Source organism: Tetranychus urticae, chromosome 2, assembly GCF_039701765.1.
Source record: "Tetranychus urticae isolate SD_2017Ah chromosome 2, NJAU_TeUrti_SD_1.0, whole genome shotgun sequence".
In the NCBI taxonomy this organism is placed as follows: Eukaryota; Metazoa; Arthropoda; class Arachnida; order Trombidiformes; family Tetranychidae; genus Tetranychus; species Tetranychus urticae.
In genome coordinates, this window is record NC_142959.1 from 18596210 (window position 1) to 18611417 (window position 15208).

Consider the following 15208-nt stretch of genomic DNA (forward strand, 5'->3'; position numbering starts at 1 on the left):
TCACTTACGTATCTTTTTCAATCCAAACTGGCTTCCCTTTTTAAGATATATTAATTTTGTATCGTTATCAAGATTATTTTTTCTAACATTTTGTCTAACAAGGGAAGTATCCCAAGTGGTACGCTCATTTTCGATTTTTTTTGGATTTATATTGTAGAGGATCGAAAATTATTAGACACGTATTTTGGCTTTTATTTCGCCGGTGCGCGGTTCGTGATGTAGAGCCCTTTCAAGTTGCGACAGTCAATTCAATGTAAAGCGTATGGAAGTAGCTGTAAAATTTATTTTGATAAGCAAGAAAACATTTTATTTATTGGAATGAATTTAGAGTTACTTCCATACGCTTTACATTGAATTGACTGTCGCAACTTGAAAAGGCTCTACATCACGAACCGCGCACCGGCGAAATAAAAGCCAAAATACGTGTCTAATAATTTTCGATCCTCTACAATATAAATCCAAAAAAAATCGAAAATGAGCGTACCACTTGGGATACTTCCCTCGTAAGAACCAAGTTTGGGTTTCGCAGTTTTGATTTATACTTGTAATCCTGTTGCTTTATGTTTGATTTATTTATTCAGTTAAAGGTTGAAGAAAATCAAACAATACCGATTGCTGGAAGAGAAATGTAAACGTTTACTCAAATATTCAACACTTTGTGTGCTCTTGCAGAACAGCATTGATCAACATAAAAGTTCACCTTTCTTGAACCATCTCATTCATTTATTCAGGAAATTTTCAACCTAAAGTTGCTTGGATTCTATCACAAATAAACTTCGACAGAAGTGAACGACAACCACTCAGTAATGATATTGAAGGCCCAAATATTGTAAATTCAAATTATGACGAAAAAATATCGAAAGAAAATCCAAGAATCTCAATCAATTGATTTGGAACATCATATTCAAAGAACAGAATCTCAATTCACTTTCAACTCCAAGATAGCTTTGTAAACTCAACATAAATTTTTAAATCATTTTAGCTTAAAATGGATAATCCAGGTTTTAATTACAATCAAACACAAATGAATTATGGTAACATTAAAACTAAGCCACAGAATATTTCATCAGTATCATCAATATTTTACTCTTTTCCTCAATTCTGCAAAGTTCAATTCATTGAAAAGAAAATCTGAAATTGCTTTTTTATTGTGATCAACATTCCATTATTTAAATATTGATAAACACAACAATTTGATAATGAACTTATTCAGTGTCATGATTACTTGTTGTAAATGTATGAAAATTTTTGATCGCATTAAATACTAATCTTGAGTTAAATGTATCGACCAATTGAATTGTTAAAAATGAATGAGCAGATTAAAAAAGGATTAAAATGTTTCTTTTCAAATCGACATTTTTCACGCACAAAAACAATCATCTTCATCAGATTATCATTTCATGTTGAACATGATCTTCCTTCCTTACTTTACCAGAAAAATGTTCATTTTTAATTCAATCAATAAAATCAGTTCTATCAACTTTTATATTAGATGTTAAATATTTACGATGAGAGTTTAATTTGTTTATCAAATTGAGTTAAAAGTATCAATATTGATTTACCATTTTGCTTTTTTTGTCTTTCCAAAATTCCAACTCCCAGAATGATTAGATTGAAAAATGAAGAATCACGTACAAGAGTAAACAGATTATATTCATTTTGTTCATCATTACCATGACTTTAATGAAATCTAATGAGTCTTTATTTGTTCTTCTTCTTTCAATTCTTGTGTTTGTCTAAACGTTTGCTCGAGATTCATTAAAAGATGAAACACTTTTCAACAAGTTTGTTTTATCTGTCAATTGCTAGTCATGGACAAAAGACTGAAAAGGATTGAAAGACAAAGACAAAAGAAAACAATATTTTATTGAATTGGAAACAATTGGCTCATGGAAAACAATCATTATTGATGAATGTGTTGAATGAAGGTGAAAGAAGAAAAATGAAATTCATGATATTGATGAATAAAATGATAAACCCGTTGAAAGGCAAGAAAGACCAAGAGAAGAAGAGGAAAAAAGGTGGAAATGTAATAAATTGCCTTTTTATTAGCATTTATCAAAGTCTTCTTATATCTTATTAGATTTACAGTTTCATCTTGCACCTTTACCTGTTATCCTTGAAAATTGATGAATTTGTAGACATCATGATGGTCATGATGAAGAGCCATCACTGAGCATTACTTTGAAAGTGATATTTAATCCGTTTTGTGTCATAACCTAAACTCTGTGAAAATGATATCGCAAGCAATTTCAAATTAGTAGGTTGAAAGGTTTGTTATGGTAGTAATCTGAGGAAGACTGCTGAACTTGCTTTCACTACAAGTTTTTAGCTCGCATCTAAGATCGCTTTCTTAAGCTATGTACCAAATTCAAACTCTATTGCGAGTTCCGTATATCTCACAAGAGATGAAACACAATTCACTGAAATACTTAGAGGTATTGGAAATACTTGAATAGCCAAATTTAAGGCTTTTATAAGCAAAGGTCTGAACACTTGAGAAATGAGTTTTACTGATTTTATTAATTGAATATTTCTTAAGAAATGAAGAGTTAAGTTGAACATAAATTTAAGGTTTTCAATGGAGAATGAAATTAACTGAGGTTTGACTACAATAAAATTGAAGTGAAGTTAAAGAATGAAAAAATTGGGTTTTTATAACCTCGTTGAAACAAAGGATAATTTTTGGAGGGAATAAATGAAGAAAGTAAAGTGATTGTCTTTCGACAATTGTCTGGTTAAGGGTTCATTACTGGTTTTGGTTAAGATATCTTATCTTAATTTAGTATTGTTAAGGCTAGCAGCCTTTTTACCCATTACTGATGTTGAGACATATCTCTTGAGAGATAACTTTACCTTTTACAATGCATTGAGGATTAAAAGTTGAGGTGATGTACAGTTGAAAATTAACCAGAAAAAGAAAGGGATTTTCTAATCTCTTACTTTTTGTCACTTAAAATTCAACTTTAAGTTAACCTGAATTTAACCAAGATTGTGGTCAAATTTTACAAGGAATTAAGGTGATTTAGGAACGGATTGGCGAGTTTGAGATTAACCTTTTTCAGGCTTTAACAATTGAGGATAAATACAAGAGCTGAATAAATATTGTTTTAGCAATGAACTGAATTTAAATGAATTTGAAATGAAATTAAATCTTATAAAAGATATGAATTAAGAGAATTGAATCAAGAATCGAAATCATTGAATGATTAAACTAAGTTAAGATTTCTACCCTTCACTCCTCTAGGTTTAAGACCTTGATCCCTTAGTTTAACTCAGATTTATGCATTTCGATTTGAAGATGCAGAATCTCTTGATGAAGATCTTTGGTGAGTCGGGTAGAAGATATGAGTGCGAACTTGTGAGGGATAAATCTGTCGGTGAGAGTGAGTTGATGATCCTGAAGATCCTGTACTTGTGAATGAATGTCTGCTGGTTGATGAAATGTTTGACATCCTTGATGAGTCTGAATGAGGCAAAGGTCTTGGAATTCTTTGAAGAGGACTTGGAGGAATCGGATAAGGAAGAATCTTTCCTTGAGCATAAATTTGAGACCTGGGGGAAGAAGAGGATGAGGATGAAGAAGAAGTTGATGTTGAATCGGATGCTGAGTCTGAGGTTCCTGAAGTTAAGGATGAAGTTGAAGATGCGGAGGAAAGTTGGTTTGGAGATGATTGTGGCGTTTTAAGTAAATCAGCTAAGTAAGAATAAATGGATGAAGTTGGAGAAGTCGGTTCATTCAATTCAATCCTTGGTGGAGGAAAATCTTGTGATGATTCCTGACCAGAATAGTGCCTTCTTTTGCGGTCTGATGATGTTGAAGACAAAGATGAAATAGCTTGAGCTATAGTGGATTGAGTTGAAAGGGGGATAGTTGAAGATTGTGATGATGGCGGAGTGTTGGTTGGAGTTTGTGGTGGAGCGATTTGAACAGATGAAGTATCTGAATCATTTTCCAAATCAATCAGTGGTATGTCTTGAGGTGGAGTGTTACCTCGAGGGGCAGGAGCTTGAGGTCGATACTCATAATTGATTGACTCAATTGATGATGTTGATGAGGCAGATGAATGATATGAATGCACAGAGACATTACAATCGCTTCCGTAGTTGGAATATTCAGAAGGTGTAGGTGAATTGGCTGGAGTAACGCATTTAGCTTTAAATCCTAAATCGTTATGATGGGTGTAATATGCCCAATTAGAAGGCCAACGAGCTTGATTGTTAGCAATTCTTTCTCGGTAAATCTGCAAAAGTTTTGCAACTCTTTTGTGACCACAGGTACGAACCATATTTTCATGATGAATTCCACCCCATTTTCTTGCTGATTCTTCTATCTCTTGCCAATGAGCCATATATAAATGCATAGAAGTAATAGCTTCGATAGCTGGAGAATGGGGACCAGCTCGAAGAGTAAAGCCAGGAAGAAGGAGAAATGAAATTAATGATAGAGAGGCTGGAGAAGTAGTGTAAGGAGAGAAGTGTTGAGTAACTTCTCGGAACTTATGCTGTAAAGCATAAATTTCATCATCATGGAGATCTAGAGATCTCATGGCATTGATTAGGCCAGAGCCTACGATAGCGGTAGCGGTGAGACAAAAAGCGAGAATTTGATCTCGTACTGAAGTGAAGGACTTGGCATTCTTGATGTCTTTTTCTTTTAACCCATGGAATTGAGAGTCCATGTATGTGATGTTTTCATGGCGGATTAAAGATTCGAAAACAATGTTTCTGAATCCATCAACTATTACAACCCAAATGGGTCTAGGCCTTGGAGCATCTCGCTTTCCATCAACTGTCCATCCATCAATGCGACAATAAGCCATGTGAATGGAAAAAGTTGTTTCAGGCGAAGGATGCAATTCAATATTTTGTCTGATTAATGCATCAGTTTTACTTCTCAAAGTTGGCATGTTAATTGCTGTTAAATTGTGGAATTCTCGGATTGCCACGTCTTTCTTGTTGCTTCGGTTAATTAAATGTTTAAGACTGGTAGTGGTAGGGAAAATCTGTTCCATCCTGAAACCACGTAATGAGGGAAAGTAGTCTTTGGCTAAAATGAAAAGTTCTTGTCGCTTTTCAGGGGAAAGTCTCTCAAGAGGATTGATGCGAATGAATGGGGTTAAACGATTTTCAGTTTCAGGTGCAATAACTTTAGCAAATGGAGGGTTTTCTCTAGGTATTCCTCCTCGAGCAACCTTAACCCATTCTTCAGAATCGGTAAGAAGATAAAAGGGGACACGGGACCATTTGATTGTATGAGGTCGAGGGGGAATCGCTGTGCGATCTATCTTTTTACCCATTATTGGTTCAAGACCAACAATGTGTTGAATGAAACTTTCGTTTTCTGAGAGAGGATGAGTAGGGTCATGTATTTGCTTTTTAGCATCCCAAAAGTTTAAGTTAAAATCAGCGAGCGATCTGATTGCTACTGGATTGAGGTATGGATCGTTAGGATTCTCTTCTTTCAAATGAGAAAGGCAAGCCCAAAGGTCCATTTTCTCGTACCATTGATTTGGATGGTCTCTATGATTTTCTGGTAAGTCAAAGTTACCTTGTTGTAAATGCTCAGGCAAGAAATTTACTAAACTTTTAGGAACTTTCTTAAGTTCTTCACGAACTGTTGGGGAAACTTGGATTTCTTCAAAGGAAAAATTGAAGTAAATTTTGGCAGCAAAGATGCCTAAACGGCATTTCTTTTCATGATCAAGGAATTCAGTAGGAGGAAGTTTTTCAGGACAATGTGTTCGTCTACACTTGAAAAGGGTTTTCTTATAAATTTCAACGGTGGAATGTGTGGATAAAGGTTGGAAAAAAGGATAATCATCCTTTTGTGAATGATACTTGATACATTTGGGAAGGACGCATAGGAATTGATTATGATGAGTGAGTGGCATAAGTTCCAAGACTTCGACAAGTTGTCGTAACCATTTGATACATCTCAGGCAATAACATTTTTTGCATGAGCGACATTCTCTCGGCTCTAAAGCATATTGCTCGCAAAAAGCGCACTGAATCAGATCTTTGATTGAATCAAAGTCGGGATTAAATATATTCTCTCTAACTATTCCATGAGGAATCTCAGGAAGTTTGATAGTTTTGATTAAATCATTATGATAGACATTATCGTAGATCTTGAAACGCATGAATTTGTTAAATTCATTTTTAAGGATTGAAAAAGTTTGGGCTTTCTTTTTGACCATTTGTCTAATTTCAAGGAATCTTTCATCAGATAAAAAGTCTGGAAGAGGTGCAGGATACTCATTTTTTGCAAAGGGATAATCGGAGGGTTTTAGATATCGATTGGGCCATAAATTATGGTTTATTTTAGGAGGGACAGGAATTGGTTTGAATGGGATATTATTATACCGATCTGGAAGTTGGAAGTTAAGTTTGTATTGAGGAGAATTATTTACCGTAGAGTACTTAGATATTTGCATTTGGTTTTCCTCAGCTGCAGCGATATCAGGAAACTTCTTAGGATTTGAAACCATGGCCTCGGTGAGAGTTCTTCGTAACTCGGTCTGTCTTTTGCTGAATTCATGGGCTTCTTTTGATAGAACTGTTGCCGGTGGATAAGTTTTGCTACCCAGAGTTTCTCTGATTTCCTTTCTGGAGTCACAATGTTTGATTGATTGGAGAGGATTTTGCACTGGGTTAACCATTTTCATGGGAATCTTTCCTTTCTTGGAAACATTTGAATAATTTTCCGGATTCCACTGATTTGGTGGCTCTTGATAAACCTGGTGTTGTAAAGTTTCAGGGAAAATTGATGAAGGTGATGGCGGCTTTCGACTAAGTCGAACTGCTTCAAGTTCATCGTCCGTAGACTCATCACTAAGCACATTTGCTTTAAAGTCATAATTTTCACGAGTATACTTTCGATTCGGTGGAGGCGGAGGAGGAAGCATTTGATTATCACTTTCCAAGGATGGAAGAGATGAAGAACCTTGGATTACGATTGATCTATGAACTCGTTGATGAGTGTCCCTTGGAGGTTCACTTTCGGTTACCGAAGAAGGACGTTTTGGCACAAAGATTTTGACCGTTGGGTCATCACTAAAAGTAGCTGGAACTAAATCAGCGTCAGGGAATTGGTTCAATGGAACAGGAGAAGGTGATGGCGATCGTATACGATTGACTCGGATATGAGGAGTCGGAACTCGAATGGTTTCACCAGAGGGAAGAACTTTTTCAATTATGGTTTTCTTAACCGGTTGCATTTTCAGTTGAGTTGAATGAGATAAATTGGAAATTGAAACAATGAAATGAAGAGATTGGAACTGGTAAAAATCGGAAAGTTTGAATTGGTTTGAGTGAACACTGAAGGAATGGAAACTTATGAAAAGTTGAGGAATAATTTGAATTGACTGGAAAGTTGAACAATTGAAGAGTTGAGTTGAATTCGGAGTAAAGTTGGAAGAAAACTTTGAAATAGTTCTAGAGAACTGAGTTTGTTGAGATCCTTTGAGGGATAATTCAAATGACCAAAGTGAAAGGTTTGAAGAGAACAGGTAAAGTGAAAAGAATTCACGAAATTTTGAAGATAACTGAGTTAAGTGAAACAGTTGAAAGTGCAATAAATGCAGAGAACAGGTAAACAGGAGATTAAGGTAATTCGGAGTTAAGATGAAACTTGAGAAAGGATTTGTGGTCAGTAAAGTAAAGTAAAGTGAAAAGAGAATTTTTGAAATGGTAAAGTCGAGACTTTGATGATGTCTTAAGAGAGACGAAAATGAAAGTGAGGGAAAAAAGGATTCTTTTGTTTCTAGTTCGGTTACATTGGTACCAGAGGGGGATGAAATTTGCTTCCCTTGATTAGTCAAATCAATCTCATTGGTTAAAAAATCGGTTGAGTCAAAGTTAGTTATGGGTAAGAGTTGGTTCTCATTACCAGTCTTTGATTTAACCGGTGAGATATCATAGCATAAATATAACACATAAGTGTTGGCGCCTAAATTTTGCTTTTTTGTCTGGGCTCTAGTTTGCCTCTTATTAATATCATTTAAGTGATTAAGCAAATTTTTTGATTGTTTTGAGATTTCTCTGTCTGCTGACAAATATTTTCTTTTGATTTTAGGCTTTTTAGCTTTGATTGGAAACTCTTTTTCGATATAATTTGAATTATCAGAGAATTTTGAAGTTGAATTTGGATGATTTAAAGGATTTGAATCAATATTTGAATTATTTGAAAAGCTTTCATTTGAATTGTTTGGCGTTAATATCTCATGAGAGATTTGTTTAGGAACAGTATTTTGGCTAATTGTTTTAGTTGGTTTAATACTTGAAGATAAATGCGGGCTTGATTTGGCTAATTTTGATATATCTTGAGATATGGTTTGATTGTTTAAATTTGTATCTAAATTTGAAGTTGTTTGAGATTCTGAAGAGTCAAAAGGAATTGTTAAAAATTTGTTTAAATCAAAATCATTTCTGAAAATGATTGGTTGATCTAATTGTTCTGAATTGTTTGATGATTTTTGGGAATCCTTTGAAACTGAATCTAAGTCGGAATTTAAATCTGAATTTGGAGAATTAAGATCATTAGAGTGATCAATGGAATCATTTGAATTATTAACTAAATCTAAATCTGTTGCTGAATCTAAGTTTTGAGAATCGAAATCACTAGAGTGATGGGTTATATCATCTGAATGATTAACAATTACTGAATCTGAATCTAAGTTAGGGAAATTAAAGTTTTCTGGTTCAAGATAAGTTTCTGGGTTGAAGAATTTTTCTTTTAACTGTTTCATTCTTTCATTCAATTCTCCTCGGTAAAGTTTTGTGTTGGAAACGTTTGTACTAAACAAACCTAAATCATCGGTTTCAAGCAATAAGATTGATCCTTTTTGTATTCCACAAACCAAGTAAGGTCCATGAAATTTCTGTCTAAGTTTCTTTGCTAAAGATGGATCGATTGATTCATTTTTTACAAATACGAAATCGCCTAAGCGATAAGGGGATCCTTTGTGTAAAGCTTTAGTTCTGCTAATTTGGTAAATTTGTTGAGAATGGAGTCTGGCGTAGGCTAATTTTCTCGCTTGAGCGACATTGAAGTTAATTTCATCAGTGAAATCTAATAGATTATCTAATGGCTTTCTTGGATGTCGACCAAAGACTAGAAAATAAGGAGAGAAACGGGTAATTTTGTGGACAGAAGAGTTAATTGCAAATAGAGACGCTTCGAGCGTATTTTTCAGGTTTTTAGTTGAATTAGCTATTACGTATGATCTCAATCTCTCAGCAATTGTACGATTACATCGTTCAACGATACCTTGAGATTGTGGATGATACGGGTTTGACTTTTCATGTTTAATTCCATGTTCCTTGAGGAACTCATGAACTGCTTCACTTGTGAAGTTAGTTCCTTGATCCGTTTGGATTACCTTAGGAAATCCATACGTTTGAAATAGGGATTTTAACATGTCTATAACTGTTGAAGCTGTCTGATTATTAGTGAGCTTAGCGATAACATATCTTGAAAGTATGTCAACCAAAACAATTATATACTTTTTAACCTGATTGACCACAATAGGTCCTTGCACATCCAATTCGAATCTTTCAAAGATCTCTTTAGGGATAGGTTTAGTGGAAGGATCTACATAGATGACATTTGTGGGCTTTGCAATTTGACAAGTTATGCAAGTGTCGCATAATTGTTTGACAAGATCTTGTAGGTATTGGCACCAAAATCTTCTGGATATTTGAAGATAAGTTTTCTCAGGGCCAAAATGTCCACCTAAGGGGCTCTCATGCTCATAGGCAAAGATATCTTTAAGGAGTTGAGAGTCAATTACCAGACGTGAACCAAATGGAGTGTTGATATCCTTTCGGTATAGCAGACCATCTCTAATTAAATAGCGTTTGAGCGCTATGGAATCATTAGAGTGATACAAATCAATTAGCTTTTGAATATCTGGATTAGTTGCTTGAGTTTGACGAACTTTTTCTTTCCATTTACTGATTTCGGAGGGAGTTGAATTTGAAGAAGGTTTGATGTGATGAGTTTCAGAACTAGTTGAATAGGAAATAGCAGGAATACAATTTAAATCATTTGAATGATCAATATCAGAACTGCATAAAACATTTAAACCAATATCGTAAAAGCGATTTTCAAGGGGATCAATAACGTAATCAATTAGATAAATGCGATCGAGGAATTCTTCTTCTGGGTCAATAGTTTTTCTGTGGGACCATGAATTTTGATATCGGGAAAAGCAATCGGGAGGATGAGTTGAACCTTTTCGGTAAACAACTTTGAAATTGAAGGTAGAAAGCATAATGGACCAACGCTGTAATCGGGAATTTTTGAAATTAGTTTTAGTTAACTGGCAAAGAGCGTGATGGTCAGTCTCGATAAGAAAGAGTTCTCCTTCGAGGAAATGAGTGAATTTGTTGACTCCAACAAATATAGCTAATAGTTCCTTTCCGGAAACAGAGTAATGTTTTTGATATTTTTGTAATTTTTGAGAATAAAAGGAAAGTGGAAGCCAATCTTTTACTTCTTCGATTGGAGTATTAGGATCATAAGAGGGGGATTTGGAATCTTCTTGAAGAAGGATTCCACCAACAGCATGATCAGATGCATCAACAGAAATCTTTCTTCTCAGATTTGGGTCAAAATGAACGAGCATGGTTGTTGAAATGAGTGAATCTTTGAGGGAATCAAGTGCTTTTTTATCTTCGGGAAGGATTCTGAATCTTTTTTCTTTAGAAATGAGGCGATAGAGTGGGGCAGCTAAAGTTGAGAAATTGGAGATGTAGCGTGAGAAATAATTATAACAACCAAGAATACTTTGCAATTCTCGTACATTACGAGGATAAGGGAGATTTTTCAGAGCTTCGACTTTCTTTGGATCAGGTCGAATTCCTTGTCCAGAGACAAGATGTCCAAGAAGAAGTATTTCTTCAAAACCAAAATGACATTTTTCTAATTTAACTTTGAGGTTAAATTGTTGTAGACGATCTAATACAAGTCTAGTATTAGTTAGCAATTCAGGAAAATCTTTTCCTACGACTGGAATGTCATCGAAATACCCAATGCATTTCTGATAGATCAAGCCCTCTAGGACTGTGTTCATCAGACGTTGAAAGATGAAGGGTGCACTGGCCAAACCCATTGGCATACGCTTGTAGTGGTATTTACCATCAGGAGTGACGAATACGGTTTTCTCTCTTTCACCTGGAGGAAGCTCAATTTGATGATATCCTTGAGCTAAGTCAAAGATATTGAAATATTTGCCTCCTCTAACGACTTCTAGGCAGTCGTCTATTCTGGGCATAGGATAACGGGGAACTTTGGTGATGCGATTCAATTTACGGTAATCAATTACCATTCTAAAACTTCCATCAGGTTTAGGGACCAAGAGGGAAGGGGAACCACCAGGAGCAGTGCTATGCTCAATGATGTCGTTTGCAAGCATTTCATCAATGATCTTTTTGAATTCTAATCGTCTATGAATAGCGCAATTGTAGGGATTCTGGTTAGGGATTTCTTGATTATCAAGATCAATTTTAACTGGGCAAACAGAAGCAGGGACAAGTCCTAAGTCATTCTTTGACTGTGAAAAACTTGATTGAAATGATTCAATTAAATCAGTTAATTGCTCTTGCAATGGTTCTGGTAAATCTGGATTAATTCTAGCAGCTATCTTTTCTCGGAAGGGTTGAATTTTGATTTCTTTATGCTCTTCAGGAGTAATGAATTCACATTTTGCCATTAATGCAGAAGCATCTTCGATATCAACAGGGACATGAATTGGTTTATTTGGTTTAGGTTTTGAGTCGATAATATAATTGTTGCAATCGGGAAGAGTTGTAGTGTTGAAGATTTGTTTAGTTTCATCAGGGGTACAAAATCGGAAGTAAAAGGTAGGATCAAGAGGTGGTGAATCTGGGGATTCGGAGCAGGTAGTTTCATAATATTCTCCATTAGATTTTAAATTGAAATAATATAAATGAATAAATGCATTTCCAATCAGGCAAACTGGTTCAAATTCTTGAACAATATGCAGGCGAAATACTCGGGCTTCTCTCATAGCTGGATGCTTGACAATAGCATAGGCAAAACCTTTGGAATGAACGTATTGTTTCGCAGCAATTCCCTTTAAAGTTCTTGTATAAGGGATAACGTGAGCACCAAGTTCATCAGCAACATTAGCGTCAAGAGCGGATAGAGTAGAACCAGTATCAAGCAATACTCGACCTTCTCGAACTAATTCTCGAGTAGGCTTGCAAAGCTTGAAAGTAGCTTGTGGCATATGGCACAAATCTGTTTCGCCTAATTTGGTTAAAAGCGGAACAGTTGGGACTGATGAAAGTGACCACATAAGTCCTGGAGTTCGAACAGCATCAGTTTGAGGTTCAGGAGGGAGAGAAGTGGCTAAATTGGAAGATGATGGAGTAGTGTTTGAAGGAGAAGTTGCACTCGGGGGTGCTGTAATTGCTCGGATATTTGGATTAGGAGGATTGTTTGATCGGTAATTAGGATTGTTTTGGGGTCGGGTCCTACATTGTTGAAGAGTGTGTCCTGGTTTCTTGCAATAATTACAAGTGATAGTGTTAGAATTGGAAGTTTGAGGAGGACGATAAGGTTGAGTACGGTTGGAAGAAGGATTTCTAGAATCAGGTTTTCGTAAATAGGTATTGATATTGGAAGTTCGAGGAGTTTGAGAAGGATTGGTTTTATTTTTGTTAAAGTTTTTGTTTTGTTCAGCCTCGAAATGTTTTCTAATTAGTAAATTGGTAATTTTAGTAATATCATCGTTAAGTCCTAGAGTATTAATCTCATGGACAATAAAATGAGGAAGATGATTGAAAAGTTCATGTTTAAAAACTTCATCTGAATAAGTACCTACAGCTTTAGTGAGGGAAGATTTTAACTTTATCAAAAATGTATTAGGATGTTCGGAAAGATTGTATCGAAGTTGTTTCAATTGATATTGTGCAGAATATGTCATTGCAGGAGTTTTCAGGGCACTAATTAAAGCATCTAAATACTCTTTATAGCTAGTGATGTTAGAGTCTAGCGTATTTGCTACGGCTAAAAGCTCATGTGCTAATGATTTTTTGAAACAACGTAATCGAGTACTATCATCAACGTTCTCTTGAGCGAGTCGTTGTTTGGTATTGGTGATAAAGTCGAAAACATCTTCGCCTTTTTTAAATTCAATTACTTGAGGATCAGGTTTGAGATTTGAAAGAGCATTCAGTAGGAATTGAGGATTTACTTGAGGTTCACTATGAGTAGAGGAAGGTGAAGGATGAAAAAGTGGAGGAGGTTGTTGATTATTCTGGTTAGCTAGAGGATCGATATGAGCACCTAAGGTGTTCAATATCTCTAAGAGTTTTCTCTGAGATTCAAGAGGGATAGGGATTGAACAAATATCCGCATAAGTTATGCGTAACATAGCCTCACGATCTCGACCTAATGTTCGTATTATGGTCTTTATCTCGTCTTCAGTGATTCCATTATGTCTGCATTGAGTCATCCAATCGGGAACGGCGAATTGGGTAACGGTAGCGGTAGGAAGACATTCGATGTCATCATCAGTTAATGTTTCACCAACAGATAATAAGTGCGTTTTTATGCAATCGAAGAACCTTCGTCGAGCAAGACAGGGAATAGGAACAAGGACATTCCAACCAGCGAGAGTTTGCTTCATTGTTTCAAGGTTCATTTCGTAGATGATTGGTTCATCTGCGGCTACATTGAATCTTCTTCTTCTTTGAACTGCCATAGTGAATGAGTTGAATAGGATGATATCACTTGAGTGATGGTTGAATGCGTAGGTAAAGTTGAATAGGTTGATGAAGTTCAGAGTTTAAAGTTGAATTGAAATTATTGAAGAGTTCAGAGAACTGGAGTTTTAGTTGTTGAATTGAATTTTGAAATGAACTGAAGTTAAGTTTAAAGATGAAATGGAATCGGAAATATTCTTTGAGGAATTGAGTTGAAATGTGTTGAAAGTTTTAAAGTTGGAATTGTTCAGAGTTCAGAGTTAATTGTAATTGAAAGTTAATTTGAAATTCTTGGAAGAATCGAAGTTGAATTGTGTGAAGTTGAATATTCTTAGAGGAATAATCATGCAAAGACTTGGTTTAATTTTACCTGGAAAGAGCAATAAGAATTGCTTTGAAGAGATTTGGTGATCCTGATAATGAATGGAATTTGTTGAAAAGAAGAGATCATGGAAGATCTGAGTTGAATTTGAAATTGAAGAGAGTTCTTGAGAACTGAGAATCAGGCACTAATCTTAATAAAAGGCACGGCGAGTCCGATATTCTAAGGGTGAAGGCAACACAAGGATAACCTTCGAAAGGTTAAATTAAACACAAGGGGTGTATCTACGCCCTTAAAGAAACACACAAATGAGTCAGAACAGGCACAGAACTTAGCGATCCTGCCAGAGTCGCCAAGTGAAAGGTTTGTTATGGTAGTAATCTGAGGAAGACTGCTGAACTTGCTTTCACTACAAGTTTTTAGCTCGCATCTAAGATCGCTTTCTTAAGCTATGTACCAAATTCAAACTCTATTGCGAGTTCCGTATATCTCACAAGAGATGAAACACAATTCACTGAAATACTTAGAGGTATTGGAAATACTTGAATAGCCAAATTTAAGGCTTTTATAAGCAAAGGTCTGAACACTTGAGAAATGAGTTTTACTGATTTTATTAATTGAATATTTCTTAAGAAATGAAGAGTTAAGTTGAACATAAATTTAAGGTTTTCAATGGAGAATGAAATTAACTGAGGTTTGACTACAATAAAATTGAAGTGAAGTTAAAGAATGAAAAAATTGGGTTTTTATAACCTCGTTGAAACAAAGGATAATTTTTGGAGGGAATAAATGAAGAAAGTAAAGTGATTGTCTTTCGACAATTGTCTGGTTAAGGGTTCATTACTGGTTTTGGTTAAGATATCTTATCTTAATTTAGTATTGTTAAGGCTAGCAGCCTTTTTACCCATTACTGATGTTGAGACATATCTCTTGAGAGATAACTTTACCTTTTACAATGCATTGAGGATTAAAAGTTGAGGTGATGTACAGTTGAAAATTAACCAGAAAAAGAAAGGGATTTTCTAATCTCTTACTTTTTGTCACTTAAAATTCAACTTTAAGTTAACCTGAATTTAACCAAGATTGTGGTCAAATTTTACAAGGAATTAAGGTGATTTAGGAACGGATTGGCGAGTTTGAGATTAACCT